Source organism: Gopherus flavomarginatus, chromosome 15, assembly GCF_025201925.1.
Source record: "Gopherus flavomarginatus isolate rGopFla2 chromosome 15, rGopFla2.mat.asm, whole genome shotgun sequence".
NCBI classification, from domain to species: domain Eukaryota; kingdom Metazoa; phylum Chordata; order Testudines; family Testudinidae; genus Gopherus; species Gopherus flavomarginatus.
Window position 1 is genome coordinate 26,104,625 of NC_066631.1, and position 19,150 is coordinate 26,123,774.

At 43.3% G+C, this 19,150-nt stretch overlaps 1 protein-coding gene across 1 annotated transcript in view; it reads right to left on the reverse strand.

Moving 5' to 3' along the window:
• Positions 1–19,150, reverse strand: part of HIP1R (huntingtin interacting protein 1 related) — a 56,272-nt gene that overhangs the window by 36,513 nt on the left and 609 nt on the right. The window lies entirely within an intron of this gene.

Genomic DNA, 19,150 nt, shown 5'->3' on the forward strand with positions numbered 1-19,150 from the left:
GTCAAGCTCGCAAGTCTCTCTTCTGTAGTGACAAACAGGGCTAGAATCTCCACCGGAGATAGAAGCCTAGAAAAGAACTGGCCTTTATTGCAAGCACAGGAATTCAGTACAGACCCCTATAGAAACACTAGTAGAGAATCTCTTCAGTAGCACATCGGTTATCTATGACCCAGCCCAGAGTGGAATAACCATGCTAACATGGGTCTGGGTCAGGAGCTCCTTGAGGCAGGGACCAGTTTGTTAAGCACTTAGCACAATGGGCCCCGATCCTCACTGGAGCCTCTCGGTGCTACTGCAGTAGAATAACTGCTGCTCTACAAAAGGCAGCCATGTTGGACTATTGTAACGTGATGGAGCCACAACCGTCTTGGACCATGGTCTGGTCCCATCCACGCAGAGGCCAAACTGTGTTCTAATCACGATCCTGGCATGAAATATTAATAGAGCTCCATAAAGACACCTGCCACTCTGCAAAGTTAGTGAAGGTGAAGTCCCCACCCCGACCAGCTTCCAAGGACAGGACTAGGAGCTAGGTGGAAATAAGGACAGGATACTGACAATCTCTCATAATAATTCCTAAGGCTAGTTATAACTACCCAGGGATGTTGGTGAAGAAAAGGATGGATGCAGATCAACTTGGATTTAGAGTGATCTCTCTTCTGTAGCAATGGAATCATCATTGATGGGGCTGGAAAAGGAGCTTAAACCAACCCGTTCCATCCATCCCCCTGCAGGACTCTTGCTCAGAGAAAAGCTGCATGGCACGGCAGGAGTTAAACAGAGCATGAGCAAACTACCTACCTCACTTCTCTCCACACTGGGCAAGGGAAGGTATCAAGTTAATCTCACTCTCTCTCCAGTGACCTAGTTTCTACGCACACGAGTGACCAGCAAAATTAACAAGAGCTTGTTTTTAAAGGGAAGAGCTGTGAATAACGGAAGGGTTGCGCCAGGTTATCATGGCTGTTGTATGCTGCAAGGAGGTTCTGGACAGTTGTCAGCCTGGGGATCGGAGCTGGAATGCCAGCTTGTGAATGAGAACTTTATTTTTTGGTTGCTTTCCGCAAGCACCCGTTCTCTGGCAGGGAGGTACAACTCAGGCTTTCACACGCCTTCTGGAAAACTCCGTCTGAAGCTGGAGGCCAGGATATAATCCTCTGTCCAGACATTTGGGCAGAGAGAGAGAGGCTGCTTAGGAAATGCCATTTTTGCCCCATCATGCCAATGGTCCTCCTTTTAATTCATTCCCTGCTTCCCCATGGAGGCTGGACTCTGCCATCCATCATGCAGCTGCAAGTCTTAGACAACAGGCATTTAAAAGAAAAAGAAAGAAAAAAAAAGATTTGCTTCCCATCTATCAGCATGTATGTAATGCAGCTGCTTCATACACACCCACTTGTTCGCTTGGAGCTGCTGCATACTGGACTCTACAGCTGAAACTCCAGTGTCAAGCAAAAGCTGAAGTAAAGATTTCCTCAGTGATGGAGGAGAAGCGAGTTTGCTTTTTTTGACCAGGGAAAAGGCATCTTTCTTCAGCAGAATAGGACTGCTTCAAAGGGCTTAAAAGTGTTAATTACTGAGCTATTAAAAGGCCTTTCTGAGTCCTGCATTGGGGATTGTAATACACTTTTCAGTTCCATCCTCCACTCCCTCTGGAGCACAGTAAAAATCCATTGGATGGCCACATCTAGAAAAAAAATGATGAAAATAAGCAGCTTCTGTTTCAGCTACTACACAGACCCAGCTAAATGCCCAAGGCCAATTAACGTCACATCATCTGTAGGCACTAATGGCAACACATTTTAACTTAGATCACTGTTGTCTTTGATTTGTCAGCATTAGGATTGAGAAACTGCACTTCATCATCCATGTTTGCACTTAAAAATGGAACTGAATGCAGTCAAGAGGTGCTGGTTTAAATGAGTAGGAAAGGGCGCTCAGCACCCTTCAGGATTAGGCCTTCAGCTAGGCTGTAGCTGAGTGCAAGAACCCGCTACTGGTATTAACTGGTTAATACTTTGACAGCACTTTGAAAATCATTTGAGTAGCAACCAGCGCCTTGCTTCTACAATTTTAATTTGTGTACACACATGCAGACTTGTCTGATGCTAAAGACACCAGCCCTCCCAGCAAGACTTTTTATGGTCTACTACTTGCCTTAAGGCCCCTTCAGTGAGTTGTCTCATGGAGACACTGTACTGGCATCTGCCAGTTGCTTTGCTTTTCATAGCATCAAACAGTGTGCAGGCTTCAGGGGTAACTTATCCCGGGTAGGGTTGTTGTGTCCGTTACCAAGCAACCTAATGGCTTCTCTTCCTAACCAATGCCTCTGAAACAGTGTTATGCATTACCCTGTCTTATTAAATTCAGCTATTAAAACAAATATTGAGGCTGACCCATTTTAGAAGGTCATGTAAATTGTTTGGCGTCTCCGCCTCGGTGTCTGCCAAGCTGGGACTCCATAACTGACTGCGTTTGTTTTGGGTTTCTTCAGTACAACATTCCATGGCCAAGGCCTTCTCCAAGGGGGCAGAGACTGTCTATAGTTTATTTCTCCTGTTTCAACAGCCCTTGAGTCGGACGTTCTCAGGTGCAGCACAGGAACAGAGTAATACAGGCTCCGCTGACATGCATTCAGTCTCCATGACCCATTCATAACTTGGCCCCTCTAAGACTGCTGGCGTAGCCTCCAATCAGTGTCAGCCCCTGTGGTGAGGACGCCTGTTCATTTAGCACTTCTCAGGCTCACATCTCCAGGTAGCAAAGGCTCTAGGAATCAGTCACTTGGACATTAGATGTTTGTGCATTTCTGGGGCCCTGCCAGCAGTCGTGTGGCAGAAACAGATGGGCAGCAGCTATTTGTAAGGAATTGGTGAGGAAGACAATGGTTCCAGTAGATACCTGAACTGGTGCATGCTAGGTCGGGCTGAGCAGGAGAGCACAGTTATTGAACATTGGTAACTTTACACCTCCTCCTAATTTGTTAAAGTGAAGCAGTTGGAGAATTTAGAATGGAAGAACTATTAGCTCAGAGCCCGTCCCTCTAAGTAAAATCCAGCCCCCTACTCAGACTGTAGCAATGAATGAATGTAGGAATTAAACAGATTATACCTGAGCAGTCTGCATGTACATCCAAATGGGGAGGAGGTGTGATGTTTGGGATTGGTCTGGCTTCAGGAATCAGGGGAACCCCAAGGACATTAGGTTTAGGGAGGTTCTGAACTCAATCTGCCCAGATAGTTGTTCCTTCATACAATGCAATGCTGTGGCTGTGACACACAAAATAGGTCAGGAAGCCTCACTGTCCCTCTAGAATGTAGGATAGAAGCATGAAAATAGACTTCCACAAATTTTAGTACAGCCACCCTCATTATTGGAGGTACTTGAATTAATCCCCGCTCCCCCAAACACAGGTAGGTGAGGTGTCTGATGCCCAGTATGTGTGGCTACAGAAAGGTCTGTTGGATTATTTGCTCAGCATGGAATTTACTTTTGCAAAAGATCTTGATTATTTGAAGTCAGCAGTACAGTGCAGCCACACTCAGCCTGCGTGGCAGGAAGGATCTAATGTAGGGACAGGTTATGGGCATGAAGAGAGGAGATGCAGGATTTGTTTTCAGTGTATTTAACGAAGCCTGTGGGTTTAGAGTAGAGTGACATTTGGGCTGTAATTGTAGTAAAGTAGCTAAACCAATAATTTGATCTAATCCACTTAACCGCTAAAGTTGATCAGTCTGAAATGTACGGCAAAGTGCACTCCCAGGTCCCTCACAGAGCTGCTAACCCAGGGCCTAATCTTTCAAAGAGCTGAGCACCCTCGACTCCATTTCAATCCTATCAGAACTAAGGGTACGTAGCACCTCACAGTGCATTGCAGGCTTGGGCTCCCTTAAACTCTAGCTCTTAGTATGGCAGTTTGCAAGTGACAAACTGTCAAATATGTCACTGGGAATTAATTTTAGATACACCAACAGTTGTGATCTGAAGGAGGATGGTTTATTAACAGAAATAAGACTTACAATGCAGGATACAGACCAATGCAAGTCCTATGCCAGTAGCAAGCAAAGTTTCTGTGCTGATCAAACAGGTAGGTACGAAAGATTTTATTTTAATTCTTCCTAGGTTTATTCAGCTAGTAAAGTCTCATAATATCCATACAGGTGGTTTACAGTGTGCATGGAGGAAGTATGTTAGGAATCCTTCCAGATACCAGGAGACAATGTGGCCTAGTGGATGAAGCACAGGACTGGGACTCAGGAGAATGAGGCTCTATTCCCAGCTTGGCCACTAGCCTACTGGGTGACCCTGAGCAAGTTGTTTCCCTTCCCTGTGCCTCTATCTCCCCATCTGTAAAAATGGGGATACAGACACTCCCTGAGTTATATAAACCCAACATACGCAAATTCGAGCTCATGGAAAAAGTTCCATAAGATAGAAATAGGAGTGTTTTGGGTTTTTTTTTTTGTTGGCGTAATGGTTGGAGATAAGTTTCCGACTTATGCAAAACTTGAGTTATGCAAGGTGTTCCAGAACGGAACGCTTGCGTAAGTCGGGGAGCGTCTGTAATGGTACTGAGAACCTTTGTGATGTGCTTTAAGAGCCACTGAAAAGAGCTAATTATTAGTCCAGTGTGCTGCAGCGTTCCCATGAGAACACACCTGTCTTTTAGACCCAAGGGCTCAATGTCCACCTGTTTGTCCACCTCCATTAAACCACCTCTGCAAGAGCCTGCTGTTGCCCATCCCTGTAAATCAATGAATTAATTCCAAAAGATACTCTGTTACAGGGTCAGCCTAAAACCCCACCTGGCAGGGGTTAAGGCAGGATTCCATACAAGTGTGTCCTCAGAGCCTTCCCAAGTGGTTTTCATATGGTCACAAAGCACTTACGAGCTGTGCAAACTTTCAGTTCACCTCCACCCTGCAATACCTAATAAAGAGAGGATGAGATCAGTTCTGTGTCTCATTGCACAATCATGTGACTCACTCACACAAGAAGCCTCTTTGCTGAGAGGCCAAGCATTAGGAGATAGGGCCTATGCATCTATACAAACAGGAGAGCAGGATTTGAGCCCCTTATGATCCCATGGGCGGAGTTGTTGTGTTTTAATTTCTCGGGGGGATGGGAGCTTGCTTTTCAGTTCTCTTCCACTGAGAGTTGGCCCTGTGTCCCAGTCAGTCTTTCAAAAGACTAGAGCATGATTACGATTTTTCTTTTTTTATTAATCAGAAGATTGAGCTCATTTCTAATTCTGTAAGTAAGACTCAAAGTATTAGCCCTGAAGAAATAGAGAAGTCTGTTTCAACAACTTTTAACAAGTGATTCTTAATAGAAATTAGATCCTTTTGGATCTTAGTAATTTTGAGCACAGAAAAAGTGATGTGAAAATGTCCTAGCCAGAAACGCCATTTCTTCTGAACTGATGGATGGAATCCCTCCGCTGACTTTTTGATGAGACAGTTTCATTTAGACATAAGAATTGATATCACTACATAAACCAGACGTGGAAACACATGGATCACCCTTGCTATATGCTGAAGGCTTTTCATTCAGTCAAGAGTTCAAGAAAAGTCACTTTTTTAGCTATTGCTAAAATCTAAGTCTCTCCCACATGCCAACGAAGGAAGGAAGTGGTTCCACAGCTGGAGTATAGCTCCAAATACATATGCTCTGGTGATGCAGGTAAGCCTAGGCCAGCACTGATCTACAATGCTTACTGACTGATGGCTATTCAGTGCTAATGTGGTATGAATATGGTGGGTCTCAATGCAGTTTCCAATGGACAAGTGTCCATGTTATAAATCACTGCCTCTCTCACCACTAACTGGCATCTTTGCTGGCAGTGTGTTCAGAGGGTAAGGATTAAACAGGCATGGAGACAGACTTATCCTCTCACTCCTAGGGGTGTCGCTTCAAGGAAGCCTATACTGCCCATCCTATACTAGTTGTGTGGCTAGAGTGTGTGATGCTGGCTGATCTGGTCATGCTATAGTGTATTCAGGCCAATTCACTTATGTATTGGTCTAGATCAAAATGAGTGTAAATATAAGAGTGTATTTAGGTGTTTAAACTTCATAAAAACTACTGAAATGTTACTTGTGTTGTTTTCACTTATCTGTTGCCCTTATAATATAATAGTTAACATTTCCATTGTAAATACCCCTGTAACTAAGTAACTCATCAGACGTCAAAGCAGCCTTGGGGAATGCTAATGAAGGATTTTATCAGAAAAGGTGCTAATTTCAAAGCAAATAGCCACTGTGTGTGATGACCTGAGGTCAGCAACTCAAAGCACATTCTTTACCCCTCATCATCAAAGGAAAAGCCCAAGTGGGTAGAGAGACTGTCAGCTTATCTTCTGCGAGAAGACATAAATATGGATTCAAAGAAAGATCTTTTATCTCTGATTGTTTGCACTTTTACAGGGAAGTGTGCCAAATGAAAAGCAGAGACACCTCTGGTACCTTGCAATTTTTGGGGGAAACTGGCAGTTTATTACATCTCTGCCACCATTTGGATTTACAGACTGTGACTTACCTGTTAATATATTTTACCTGCTTTAACCTCTCAATATCTCTCATTTCCTTTTCTTAGCTGGTAAACCTATAGTTAGTTTACTGGCAGTGTTGTCTTTGGTGTAAGATCTGGAATACCAGTTGATCTGGGGTAAGTGACTGGTCTCTTGGGACTGGGAGAAACCTGATCTGGCGTGATTTTTGGTTTAAGTGATTATCACAAAATCCAGATTGTGTGGGTGGCAAGATAGGCTGGAGAGTCTAAGCGGACTGTCTGTGACTCCATGGTAAGACTGGTATAGTGATCTAGTTGGTTACTGGCCTGGTGAAATCCAGTTATAGAACATACAACCAGTGTGGGGTGTCTGCCCTGAAGTGGGCACTCACAGTTGTGAGCTACTCCAGACGGCATGACAGAAGGAACTTTGGTCACCAGGGCTATCAATTTCATAAGCTTTAAATTCACACTCTTTTAAAAAGAAACTAAATACTGTATAGCGGTCCTGGGGTTGATGGTAAGGCTGCTTTACAACTAACATGGAACGAAGAAGAGAAGAGCTCTGAGATGGATGCAATGCAGCAGTCTCTAGCCAGCATAGGCAAGCAGGTCATTGTACACACACCTTACATGTGCTGGGGACGACATCTCTTTCGGAGACCAGCAGGGATTTGAGGGAGGGAGGGAGGAAGCGATTGGCTCTTTTATCTGGCTTTTTTCTAACATGTCACTGAATCTCTGACTGGGGATCCCATTGTGTGTAATGGCAGCTCTACCTTGGGATATCAAAGGCCAGTTTCAGCCCTGCTGTAACTAGGGTGACCAGACAGCAAATATGAAAAATCAGGACGGAGTGTGGGGGGTAATAGGTGCCCATATAAGAAAAAGCCCCGACTCTCAGGACTGTCCCTATAAAATCGAGACATCTGGTCACCCTAGCTGTAACTGAATACAAAAGCCTGTGAAGTTATGCCATTGTCTGCTCACATTACTGCTGCCTTTGGCCCTGGGAGTATATGGCGGCCAGAGCAATTAGCAAGGATGCGGAGACATTTTTTTAAGGAGCTCACTGCACCCTTCTAGCTACTCCCTGGCAAGGACGAGACTGCCATCCCACAAGCAGCTGTCACTGATGACACCATGTCCCTCTGGATCTGCAACTCCATGACTAATAATGGACCATGGAGCTGCTCTGTTTACACCAAGGGAGGCAGGACTTAGCCCCAGGGCTAGATTGTTGACCAACGACGAACTTCCTTTTTCCCAGTTCAGTGAACTCATTCCTTTATTTAAAGGCTTTAACCAGGGAAGCTGCATTTTCTGCTTCAATTCAAGACCTGAGCAACCACTCTTCTGTCTGTTCAGGAAGTCGCCCAGCCCTGAGGAACATGTGAGGTATTGGCTCTGACCACAAGGCAGTGAGACAGAAGCTCATTCATGCACTATAGACAAAAAGTAACACTGCCTCCACTATGGGGGGAGGATAGCTCAGTGGTTTGAGCATTGGCTTGCTAAACCCAGCGTTGTGAGTTCAATCCTTGAGAGGGTCATTTAGGGAAGTAGGGATTGGTCCTGCTTTGAGCAGGGAGTTGGACTAGATGATCTCCTGAGGTCCCTTCCAACCCTAATATTCTGTGACTGCTTCTGTGAATTAAGGCAGAGGGACACATGAGATGGCTCCAGCCCCAAAGGCTATATACTAGGCTTCCTGCTTCCACTCTATGCTGTAGCAGGGATAACCTGAGAGTGGCATTTAGTGCGATTCTGCAGCCAGGCTGGGAAAAGTGCCACAAAGGACAGAGAGAGACCTCAGGGCCTGGGCATTAAGGACCTGTCCACACTTGGAACTTTACTGAAATAGCTATTCTGTAATAACGACTTCCACAGGAGACCCTGAATGCACACTCTTATTCCAGAGTAAGCGGGGTCAGGGAGCCATTCCAGAACAGCTATCTTGGTAATTTCCAGCTGTAGACAAGCTCTAAGGAAAGCTGGCCCGAGAAGCCTCCCTGAGCCAGAACACAGAAAGAAGCTGTAGCAACACTAGCAGCTCGTTCTTCCAGCTGCATTGCCTTAGCAAGACTGTAATGGAAGAGGAGAGGATATTTGCCAAGCTGGACGCTAGTCTGAGTCAACTGAGGAGTTTATCGTGGGTTCATCAGGTTCCTCGGTCCACAGATATGAGTGGAAGAGGATTATATTTGACATTTTGATGAGTCAATCGTTGCTCTCCTTTTGACATGACATTACTAGGGACCTCACATTTCCCAGGTCATCAGTTCTCTGCTTAATAGTCCTCACTACATAGATTTTGATTTAAAGTTGAACATAAGTGAACTGCTTGTGATGAGGCCACACTGACAACTTGGGAACCTATCGTCCACAGAACAGGCAGAACAGAGTGAGTAGCAGCACAAGCTACGCCACTGTCAATGTGCACCACCCAGGCTACGGAGAGACCACAGAAGCAGAGTTCAGCTTCCAAAATCCACTCTGCCTTTGGTTTCTCTCTGCTGACATCAGGATGCTAACTGGGATGTGGACACCTGACTCTTGGGAATATAAACACGCAAACCTTCTTGATGCAACTTACTAAGAAGGTGTGAGACTATAGCGAGCTTCAGATTGTACTGAGCTGATCTCGGCTTCAGTCCAAGGACCTGAGGTGAGAGGCTGTGTATTCTATTACTAATTCAACTGAGCCTTTCACTCTGTGGAGTGCTGTTGGGTTTTTTTAAACTTACACATAAGAGGCACAAAAACTGAAGCAGAAGGAGAACTTGAAGTCTATATACAGAACTATAATGTCAATATTGATATATTGTCCATGTGTTACATTTATTTTCCAGTCACTCAGACTTATAACCCAAGTTATAAAGTTCAAAGCCCTGAATCAATTAAGATGATTTAGAGCAAGAGAAGAAATATTTGTAATTATTCAAATGGACTGGAGACAAAAGCATTAAAAATGGAGGGCCAGACCCTCAGCTGGTAGAAAGAGGCAATGTTGCCTAGTGGACAGAATACTGCACTGGGACTCAGGAGACCTGAGTTCTCTCCGAGCTCTGCCACTGACCTGCTAGTGACCCTGGGTAAGACATGTTACCGCTGTGCCTCAGTTTCTCCATTTGTAAAATGGGAATGATACTGACCTCCTTTGTGAAGTGCTTTGAGATCTATGGTGGAAGCATGCTATATAAAAGCTAGGAATTAGTATTAATAAATTGTCATTATTAAATTTAAATCTCATAGTGTCTGATTTACCCCAGCTGCGGATCTGGCCCTCCAACTGCACATGCCTGACCCTGCATTGTTAGTTGGCGCTCGTATTCAGAACAGTCCCAGTTCTCCACTGGCCAGTAAATCATCAAATCTGGATGCACGGCCACTGCCCCTGTCAACGTCTCATTTCCATGGCAAGAGGCCATACTCATTGAGCTGCCTTGGGAAAGTCACATTTGCAGGGATTAGAGGATGTCTTTGAAGTAGGCCAATTGGAATATTCACCTTGAAGCGTTCACACTCATGATCACCCAGTCCAAGACTCACCCTTCACTTTTTCTGAGGACTGTGGTAAGGACTGGCAATTCCTAGACTGATCTTCATTGGAAAAACATCATGGGGTCAATAAGTGTTCAAATTCTGATTGCTCAACCCTTTAAGGGATCCCTTTATGCAATTTGGAAAAAAAATGCTGAAGTGACTACACGACAGAGAAGAGCAGACGGTACCTGTTCTGGCATTTCTAGAGCCAGTCATGTCTGACTGAGCCAATACCGCACAGCATGCCAGACATAGTGATCCCACTTGTTTCTACTGAATTTAGACTTATTTTTTATGCCGATGAGTGTAACCCTGCAATAGCTCTGAACGTTCTGAACTACCTCCCATTCATTTGACTGGGATGTTAGCTCTATAGCTCGGTGGAGACAATTTAAATATGAATATGATTAACTCTTTCCCTGCTGCTCATTTAACAAACTCCCGCTACTCTGGGATTGTGAATGGTACCTGGATAGAATGGCCCCCAGGGGAAGCTACTCAGTCTGACAGAACAAGATGTGCAGAGATTAAACTGAGATTTGTTGGCAGCCCAAGTAGGAAATGATATTTGCCTGAATTTAGAGTATCAGGGGCTGTTTCATATCACTGAACCACTTATGTAATTCCACACCCTCCCTTTTCAGTCTCTTTAGCCTTATGGTGCAGAATTTAGGAAAATTGGCTCTTCTGCTCCAGGCATATCCAAGATGCAACAAAGTCAGCAATGGCCGTAACAGTCTCTTGGGATCCTGTGTGCTCAGAGAAGACAGGGGCTGGGAGGATGCTCTAGTCCCTTTGGACACAACTGTACATCAAGTAACCTCAGAAGGAAGGTCCTGGGTTAAGGCACAGTGTAACCCACACACCTGCGGGGTGTGGTGTTCTGTGCCATGGGATTGATTGAAGAGTTTGCTCTACAGTCTTTGCTAACAGCCAGTTGGCGTTTAGCTCAAGCACTAAGCGCCAGAGGTCCCAGGTTCGATCCCACCTGCTGACGACCAGGATCTGTGGGCATGACAACAGCACTAGGAGTCAAGACACCTGAGTTCTACTCCCAACTCTACCATCGATTTTGTGTGCGGCTCTGGGCAAGAAATCACTTCTGTACCTCAGTTCCTCCAGCTGAGAAGTGGGGAAAATAAATACCTGCTTCGGATATTTTTCATTCTTTCGTCTTTTTAAAGCATTTGAGAGATACTTGGATGGCAGATGGTCTACCAGGGCAAAGTAGGTTAAGATGATGTTATGGAAGAAAGAATAGCTTAGACCATTTCCATGTCTTTCTTGAGCTGTAACCTGCACTCCAGTTCACTGAATACATAGTTCAGTGGAGCCAGACCCACCTACCCTGCCTATATTTATTTCCAGAATCAGGACTTTTGATGAGTTATGAAGGGACGACAAGTGGCCAGATTTTTTCCGCATTAGGACAGACTATAGTCTCTTACTCAAAACCCTTATGTACCAATCCAGTGACTAAACCTCATGATTACACAGTCCAATTGATGGAGACTGGTGTTTCACCCACTCTTTCATTTCAGACCACACTAATTACTGCTAAATACTTCCACCCACTGCTCTTCCAACTGTTTTGCATGAGACAGTGATGCTGAAGCGCCACTATCTTCCCCATCACAGAGGTGGAATCGAGTCTCCTGTATGACGGTGCATAATGTTCGCTGTAAGACCACCTTTGTGATTTATTTTTGCTAGCAGAACATTGCACTGAAAACCTTTTACAGTAAGTAGCCCATGGCTTGTCAAATTGGCCTAATCCCCACTGGCTGCTTAAAAGAATAAGTGTCCTACTAACATTTTTCCCCCTTTTAACAAACCAAATGCACTATGAAAGTGGTACCAAGTGGAAATATACATTGTGTTCTAGGCATCTACCTGGTTCATTTGATCTTTGAAACTTCTGATAGAGATGTTTACCTTTGAATGCGTAAGGAATGCAAAACCCAGCAGGATTTTATTCCTAACTATACTTCACAACTCCTAGGTTCTATGCCTGTATTTATCATGGACTCACTAACACCTCCAGCATGTATGTTTATAGGGACACTGTCTAGGTAAATTCAGCCCCAAAATGTAGAGTTGGAGAACAGAATTTAAGACCAGTGTTCCTATTAAATCATGCTTAAATAATTCAAATGAAAATTTTATATATGCACCCACACAGACACACAAGTAGCAAAACAAATAGAATGAAAAAGAGGATTATTCACATTTCTATAAATGATCTACATGGGAAAAGATAAGCCGGAGGGAGGCAGGGGCACAAAGCTACTGATGATCAGAAACTGGACAGCAGTCATTCTGAAACAATTTTCATACTGTTCCACAATTTGGCTCCTAGATCCAAAGAGTTCTCCAGCATGGGGGGTGGGCGGGGGGAAGAGGTGGAGGAATCTCAATCCTGCAAGGTGCTGATGGTCCTCAACACCCACTGACTTTGAGAACAGGAGTTAAGAGCTCCCAGCATCGCAGGATCAGGCTGTAATACCCAAATGAAAGTGTGAACACAGAATAAGGATTTTAAAGCTCTCCAATCACGTATTCAGACAATAGCCCTAGACAGTTCCACAAAGGTTACTGCCAAGAAAAGGTGCTGGCCAGTATATGTTTCTTGAATCATCGTATTCCTTGCTCCAATGGCTCCTGACAACTTGTTCTACTAATTGAGTGTCCCTGACCTGGTACAGTGTGCCATACTCTACAGAAGGCTTCTTGCTTCTGAGCAGGCTTCCTCAGTCACCTAGCCCAGCCAGGAGCAGACGCCAAGGACAAACTGACACCATTCCAGAGGAAGTGACTCAAGAAGAGGTCGGGCTTATTCAGAGGCAGTCACGAGGCAAGGTGGACAGGCATTGCCCTGCTTTGCTCAATGGCGATTCTTGTTTGGGAATGGAATGTACAATCAGGCCTCCTTGTGACTGCATGTCAACAAGCATCACTTCCTTTGGGATGGTGTCATCTTCCCCCTTGGCATCTGCTCCCAGCTGGGCTGAGTGGATGAGGAAGTGTGTTTAGATGCATAAAGGTGACTATGTGAGGGGAACCATTCCAGGGTGAGGGATCCTTGATCTGGAAATAGAAACTACTTGTAATGCAAGGAGGAAATCCCTCTATGAGTCTTTGATACGACAGTTTTCGTTTCAGTCTCTTGGCTGAAGTGCCAACTCTTACAACAATATTCTTCAGTGAAGCACAACAGATCGCCTTAAGCAACCATACAGTAAAGATACCAAAGACACAAAGCTGTGATACATCAGAGAATAGTGCTCATTCTGCACTGGTATCAATTGGACCTCAACGTGATACTCTTATTGTCTTTGGATCAACCAAAGGGGCTGCTCCAATTAAATTTAAAATGCCCATCAATATAATTTTACTACTACTTTGAAGGTTTTTTTAAGTTGATGTACATTTTTTGAAACAAACAACAACTCAGTCATTGGAATCAGTGTTACATTAAAGGTGTCTTTGGATGGCACAAAGAAAAGAGGTCTGTTTCGTACAAGGCATACCATTATTAGGCAGTGATTTCAGGAATTCACCAAAATGTATTTAACTAATTCAGGTACCCGGCCAAGCTAGCCTAGGCACACAGCAATTTTTAGCACAGATACATTTAAAGGTGCACCTGCAACTTTCATAAAACCTCTCACTTCTATCTGGAATGTTTGCAGCACTAATTATGTGAGCTGGATGAAATTTTTCAGCCAAAACTCCTCCACGCCTCCCTTCCCCCCAACAATGATAAATGCAGATTTGGGTCAACAAACATTTGTGAATTCAAGTAAATTTAGCTGAGTTGTTTCAAACAAAGTCCTAAAATAAAATAAAAAAAGACATTTTTTCTGATTCAAAATGACTTTATTTCAAAATTGCTTTCCGTTTTATTTAAAAACACTTTTTAAAAAGCTCAACAAAACAAAATGTTTAGTTTCAGGTTGAACAAATGGTTTAGTTTGACCTGAAACAAAAAAAATTTACTTTCCAATTTGCCAATTTTTTTAAACAGTTTTAGGTTGAGCTAAAACATGTTTTTTTAATTTTTCAGAATGCCCCCCCGCCACCAAACCCTAATTATGTGCACAGCACTACTAGTGACACCTTGCACTCTCCTATAAGGTTCATGAAAGTGAAAGCTCTTGAGAGATTTCTGTTTAAATTAAACCATCTAGTTTGCCGAGATGTTAGGAAATTTGGTCCCGGATAAATGGCTGCATGATCAAGACTTCTCTTAAAAAGAGGTCATCAATTTGAAATCTTCCCAATATAAAACAAATGATTTACACTAGTTTTGGACACTAACCTCTTGACAATATTTATGGGTTTGCAATTCTGTTTTCCTATTTTAGAAAAAAATCTCTCCCTCCTGTGGCTGTGTGAAAGACCCACACAGAGACCATGGGAAAAACTGACAGTAATTACACCCAAAGTGATAAATGCGCAAAGCAAACTGGAAAAGTATTGAGAAATATTTCCTCTCTAGTCTCTTTTCAGTTGTTCAGAGGGGTTACTTATAACAATAGCAGGTAAATCTAACAAAGTAAGAACTTTGCTTCCAGTGCCATTCTAGTCATGTTGGTTCCAGGACAGACACACAAAGTGGGTGCCTCTCTCACCAACAGAAAATGGTCCAATAAAATATATTACCTCCCCCACTTTGTCTCTCTAAAGCAGGCCTGTCTCTCTAAAGCAGGCCTGCACAACTCGTAAAGCAGGGAAGGCCATATTACTCCAAAGAAAAAAGCTAAGGGTCGAACCCCCCCGGCCCTGCCAAACCTCCTCCCTCCCCCAAGCACCGCCCACCCCGCGGAAACAAACCCTCCTTCCCCAGCGCTTCCCAACCGAAACAGCCCTATTGAACCTCGGTAATATGTTATAGTGGGCCCCTAAGGAAGTAAAATTAAGGTAAAAGAAAAATGTCTTTTTGCTAGAAGTAGAATAAGATCTTCCCCCAACATTGTAATCAATTGCCCTGTTGAATGAATGAGGTGTGAATGAGGAAGGCATGGAAGGCAGCACCTCCTGACAGCTGAAACCCTTGGAGAGGAGATGGAAGCCAGACCAGATCAGTAGAACAGGTCAGCCATTGACTCCTCGCTCATCTCCTCAGGCCCCCACCCCTCCAGCTCACCTACTCACCCCTCCCCGCCACTGCCCGCCCACTCGCCCCCTCAGCCCCCCCTCACCTCCGCCACTGGCCCGCCCGCCTCTTCAGCCCCCCTCCCTCACCTACCGCGGGCCACACAGTGAGCCCACCTACTCACTCCCCCACCCCCACAGGCCACACAGTGAGCCCGTCCACACAGGCCGCATGTGGCCCCTGGGCTGCATGTTGTGCAGGCCTGTTCTAAAGAAAGAACCTGCCAGATTTCTATATTGACTTGTCCAAAGGGAACCTGAACTGAAAGTTTGGTTCTCCCAACAAAAAGATAGCCTCAGTAAATGCCAGTTATGCTACAGAATGCACTTCAGGAAGGCATTAATCAGCTACCTGCCTTTCTCGGCACAGCTGGACAAACTGAGAAGGAGGAACATAAAGCAGATGTAAGGTCAGCAATTTTTTATACTGTTTGGTGGTGTTTACAAGGAAAATGAGACTGGGCTTGTTTTCATTCACTTTGTTCTAGCTAACCTGGGTACTTATAGATGACTCCCATTACTGTAGTGTGGATATATTAGTTAGCCAGTGACACGGCAACATGGAGTGAGATTCCTTCCCTCTGCAGAGAGAAAGAACTATCAGAACACCTAGGGCAACAGCTATGTGACAGGGGAAGTGATCAGGTGTTTGAATTAGCAGGCTGAGTTAAAGACTTGGTTCCCCACAGCAGGCCACAGGAGATCCCCTTTGTATTATTCCAAGAAGAAATTGATCAGCCCCTTTTGTCAAGAGAAGATGAGAAGGAAATGATCACTCAAGATATTCTTATAGTAGGGAGCGGAAGGGAAAATTTTCATGCACTAAACATTAGACTTGCCACAAGACATAACATTGTCTGTTTGCAGTATGTGATAGCAGTAGAAATTAAAGATGAAAAACTTGTTCAGTGCTATCCATTCCAAAAGATCTCATTTTTTTTCTATAGAGTGACCATATCAGAACAGAAAGAATTTCCTGAGCCGCAGGCCACTATGCCTTTTATGCGAGATCACATAACATCTCTAGGGCAACTATAGCAGTCACTTGCATGGAAGCTATCAGAAAAACGTATTTCTTTCTAGCTGTCTTCTGGGTGAAGAAGTGTTTTTTCCTTTTAAAAGTCAACCATATCTATTTTTATTCTTCCTTTTCTCTCTCCTCCATTTGTTTTGGCACCTGGAGTGAATCTGCTTCTACTGCACTTTGCCAAATGGGTCAATTTAACGTACTTAACTTTTCAGTCCCAGAGTCCATCCGACACTAGGGTCATGAGTGTAACAGGCCTGGGGTTTTGTTTTTAGTCTATGCACAAGAACAGCCTGGGATCTACAGAAGAGAATATGGGACCAGGACAAACACGAATATTTTACTACCTCTATTTTAAAAAAAGGTTATCACGACAAGACTTCAGTCTTTTGAAGGGCAGCAAAGAACAGCTTGCAGGATGTTTACCTGGCCTGCACTCGGTGTTGACAGAGAACTTGTTCAGCATTCTTTGTTGCTGCTGTTCCTTTAACCTTCAGCAGCACCACTGAATTCCAAGACCCTCATGCCCATGGGCCTGGAGTTATAAAACTTTCTATTCAATAATTTGCCAATATTTGGAGTGTTTACACAGAAGATAACACTGTGGAAAAAATCTTAAGGTTTATTATTGTTCTTTAGTGCAATCATTTAAAAGAGGATAGTCCTGCAGCACCAATCTCAGGCAATTAAAGAGCTAGATGGTCAGGAATGTTGGGCACCCATTTGAAGTCAGTGAGATCTGCAGGTGCTTAGCACCTTTGGAGGAAAACAAACAAACAAAAAAAGCAGACCTTGTATGCATATTTTACACACAGGTAAGAAAGAAGCAAAGAAAAACTGTCAAACCAATTACTTCCGCAATTGTGTATCTGCTATGTCAGTGAACTCACAATATACAACTCTTGGATAAACTGGCTTGGACTTATTTTAATCATGCCTTAGGTGCAGTATGTAACTTATTCACTGCCCCTCCTCCCAAACTAAGACTCCCTCAAACAACCAAATACACATGCACAGGAACCGCATGACTAAGCAGGGAAAGACCCCACAATCTTGTGGGCCAAATTAGGAGAGATTATTCAATTTTGCCAGAAGGGCCCTGCGGAGGACAGAAAAACGAGGTGATCTCAATTAATGCTGCTATTTCACATGATTATTGCTTGAATTTAAGTTCACTTGCTATTTGAGGAAGTGATCTAATACATCCAGTCAGCCATAGAAATATGGCTGCCTCATCATCAGTATGTCCTACAAAGAACTGAAATCAGACTTAATAAAGCTATAAGCAGGGGCAGTATCCTCTCTATTCACCCTCTCAAAATACACATAGTGAGGTCCACTTATTAGAAACTGCTTTATGAACATGAACAGAAAGGAGGTTCTTCCTTGCAGCACCATGAGTCTATCTAGAAGCACACAAACATATTTTACTTTAATATATTATACATACCCAGAAGAAGTAATTATTCTTTTATGTGCAAATGTTTGCAGAATCAAGATCTTAGGGTAAACACTTCTATACAAACCTAAAAACTGTCTAAAAATTGATCGTGTCAAAATATATTTTGAAAAGTCTTATGCTACAATATCTGTCCCAGATTTCTCTGTTTCAGTTCAACGGAGAATCTATTTTATTTTTGCTTATACTTTCAGTATCTTGGCCAAATCTCAAATACCAATTTTGATTAGCCTATTTAGTGTATTATATTAGCAAACACCTGAATTAGAAATTACAGCTATTTAAAACTCCCTAAAGTTATTAAATTGTGGAAAACTATTTGACTACATTATTCTTATTTTAAGTTTCATGCCAACTGACAAGTCGGTTATCTTTTCCATGTGCAAATAACAACGTTAATTGCTTATGCCTCCTAAAAAAATGCAACACAGACTTTCAATTATGGAAGGGCTTGAACTCCAAATAATAATGAAATGAACAACCATCCCACAAATCCTGTATTCTTAGGTCTCCTCTTTAAATATCTGTATTTTAGGTTATTTCAAAGCGTCCTTATACCATATGTTAACTCACAAAACTCAAGACCCATAGACATTTCCACATCTGATTTTTTAAATTTATTATAAAAGGTATACAACACATGGAAAAGCCCTTTTCAGAGAAACATGTATACTAAAGAAAGTTAAAAATAATCCACATCACACATATCTAAACAAAAAGGATGTATATTTTAATATACACATAACATTCAGAGTCAATTACATGTGAAACTTTTCACCTCACAGATTCCTAGATAATAATGGACTTGTTTTGCCAATGGAAAGAAAAACAGGTTTGCTCCTGCATCAGACTTCTGTAACTATGTCAAACCGGATATACTAGGACAACTAGAAAGAGTACACTAATTGCAACAAGTTTATAAAAATAAAAATCTTACAGGCAGTGCAAATAAGATAAATGCAGCAAGACTGATTCACTTTTATCTGTACAAAACAAACCAGCCTGATCTGATCTTTTGCAAGACCACTTCCTGACACCCACCCAAACACATACTGCACCCTAGTCCGAAAAAGGAAAGAGCTGAGCTGGCAGCTGGCATGGCCACTGCATAACCTGGTTGAAGGTGTCTGTGATTTAGCCAGGCCACAGTTTCCTTGTTTATTACAGGAAGTGTAAACTGTATCGATGCAATCAACAGGGGGCATTTCACATCCAGCTGTATTTACCTTTTTTTTTCCCCCTTGGTCTTAAACTTAATGAATTTTACCCACGAAAATTAAAGAGTAAAGGTAGCCAAGCCAGAGATAAAATGCCTGAGCCAGGGACCACAAGTCCCCGGAGCTGCAAAGAGCCCAGGCCTGCCCTGGGAAGCTGTGGAGGGAGATCCCAGGAACACTGACACACCTTTTCTCTGTCCGAGTCCAGCACAACTCAGGGAACACAAGCCCTTT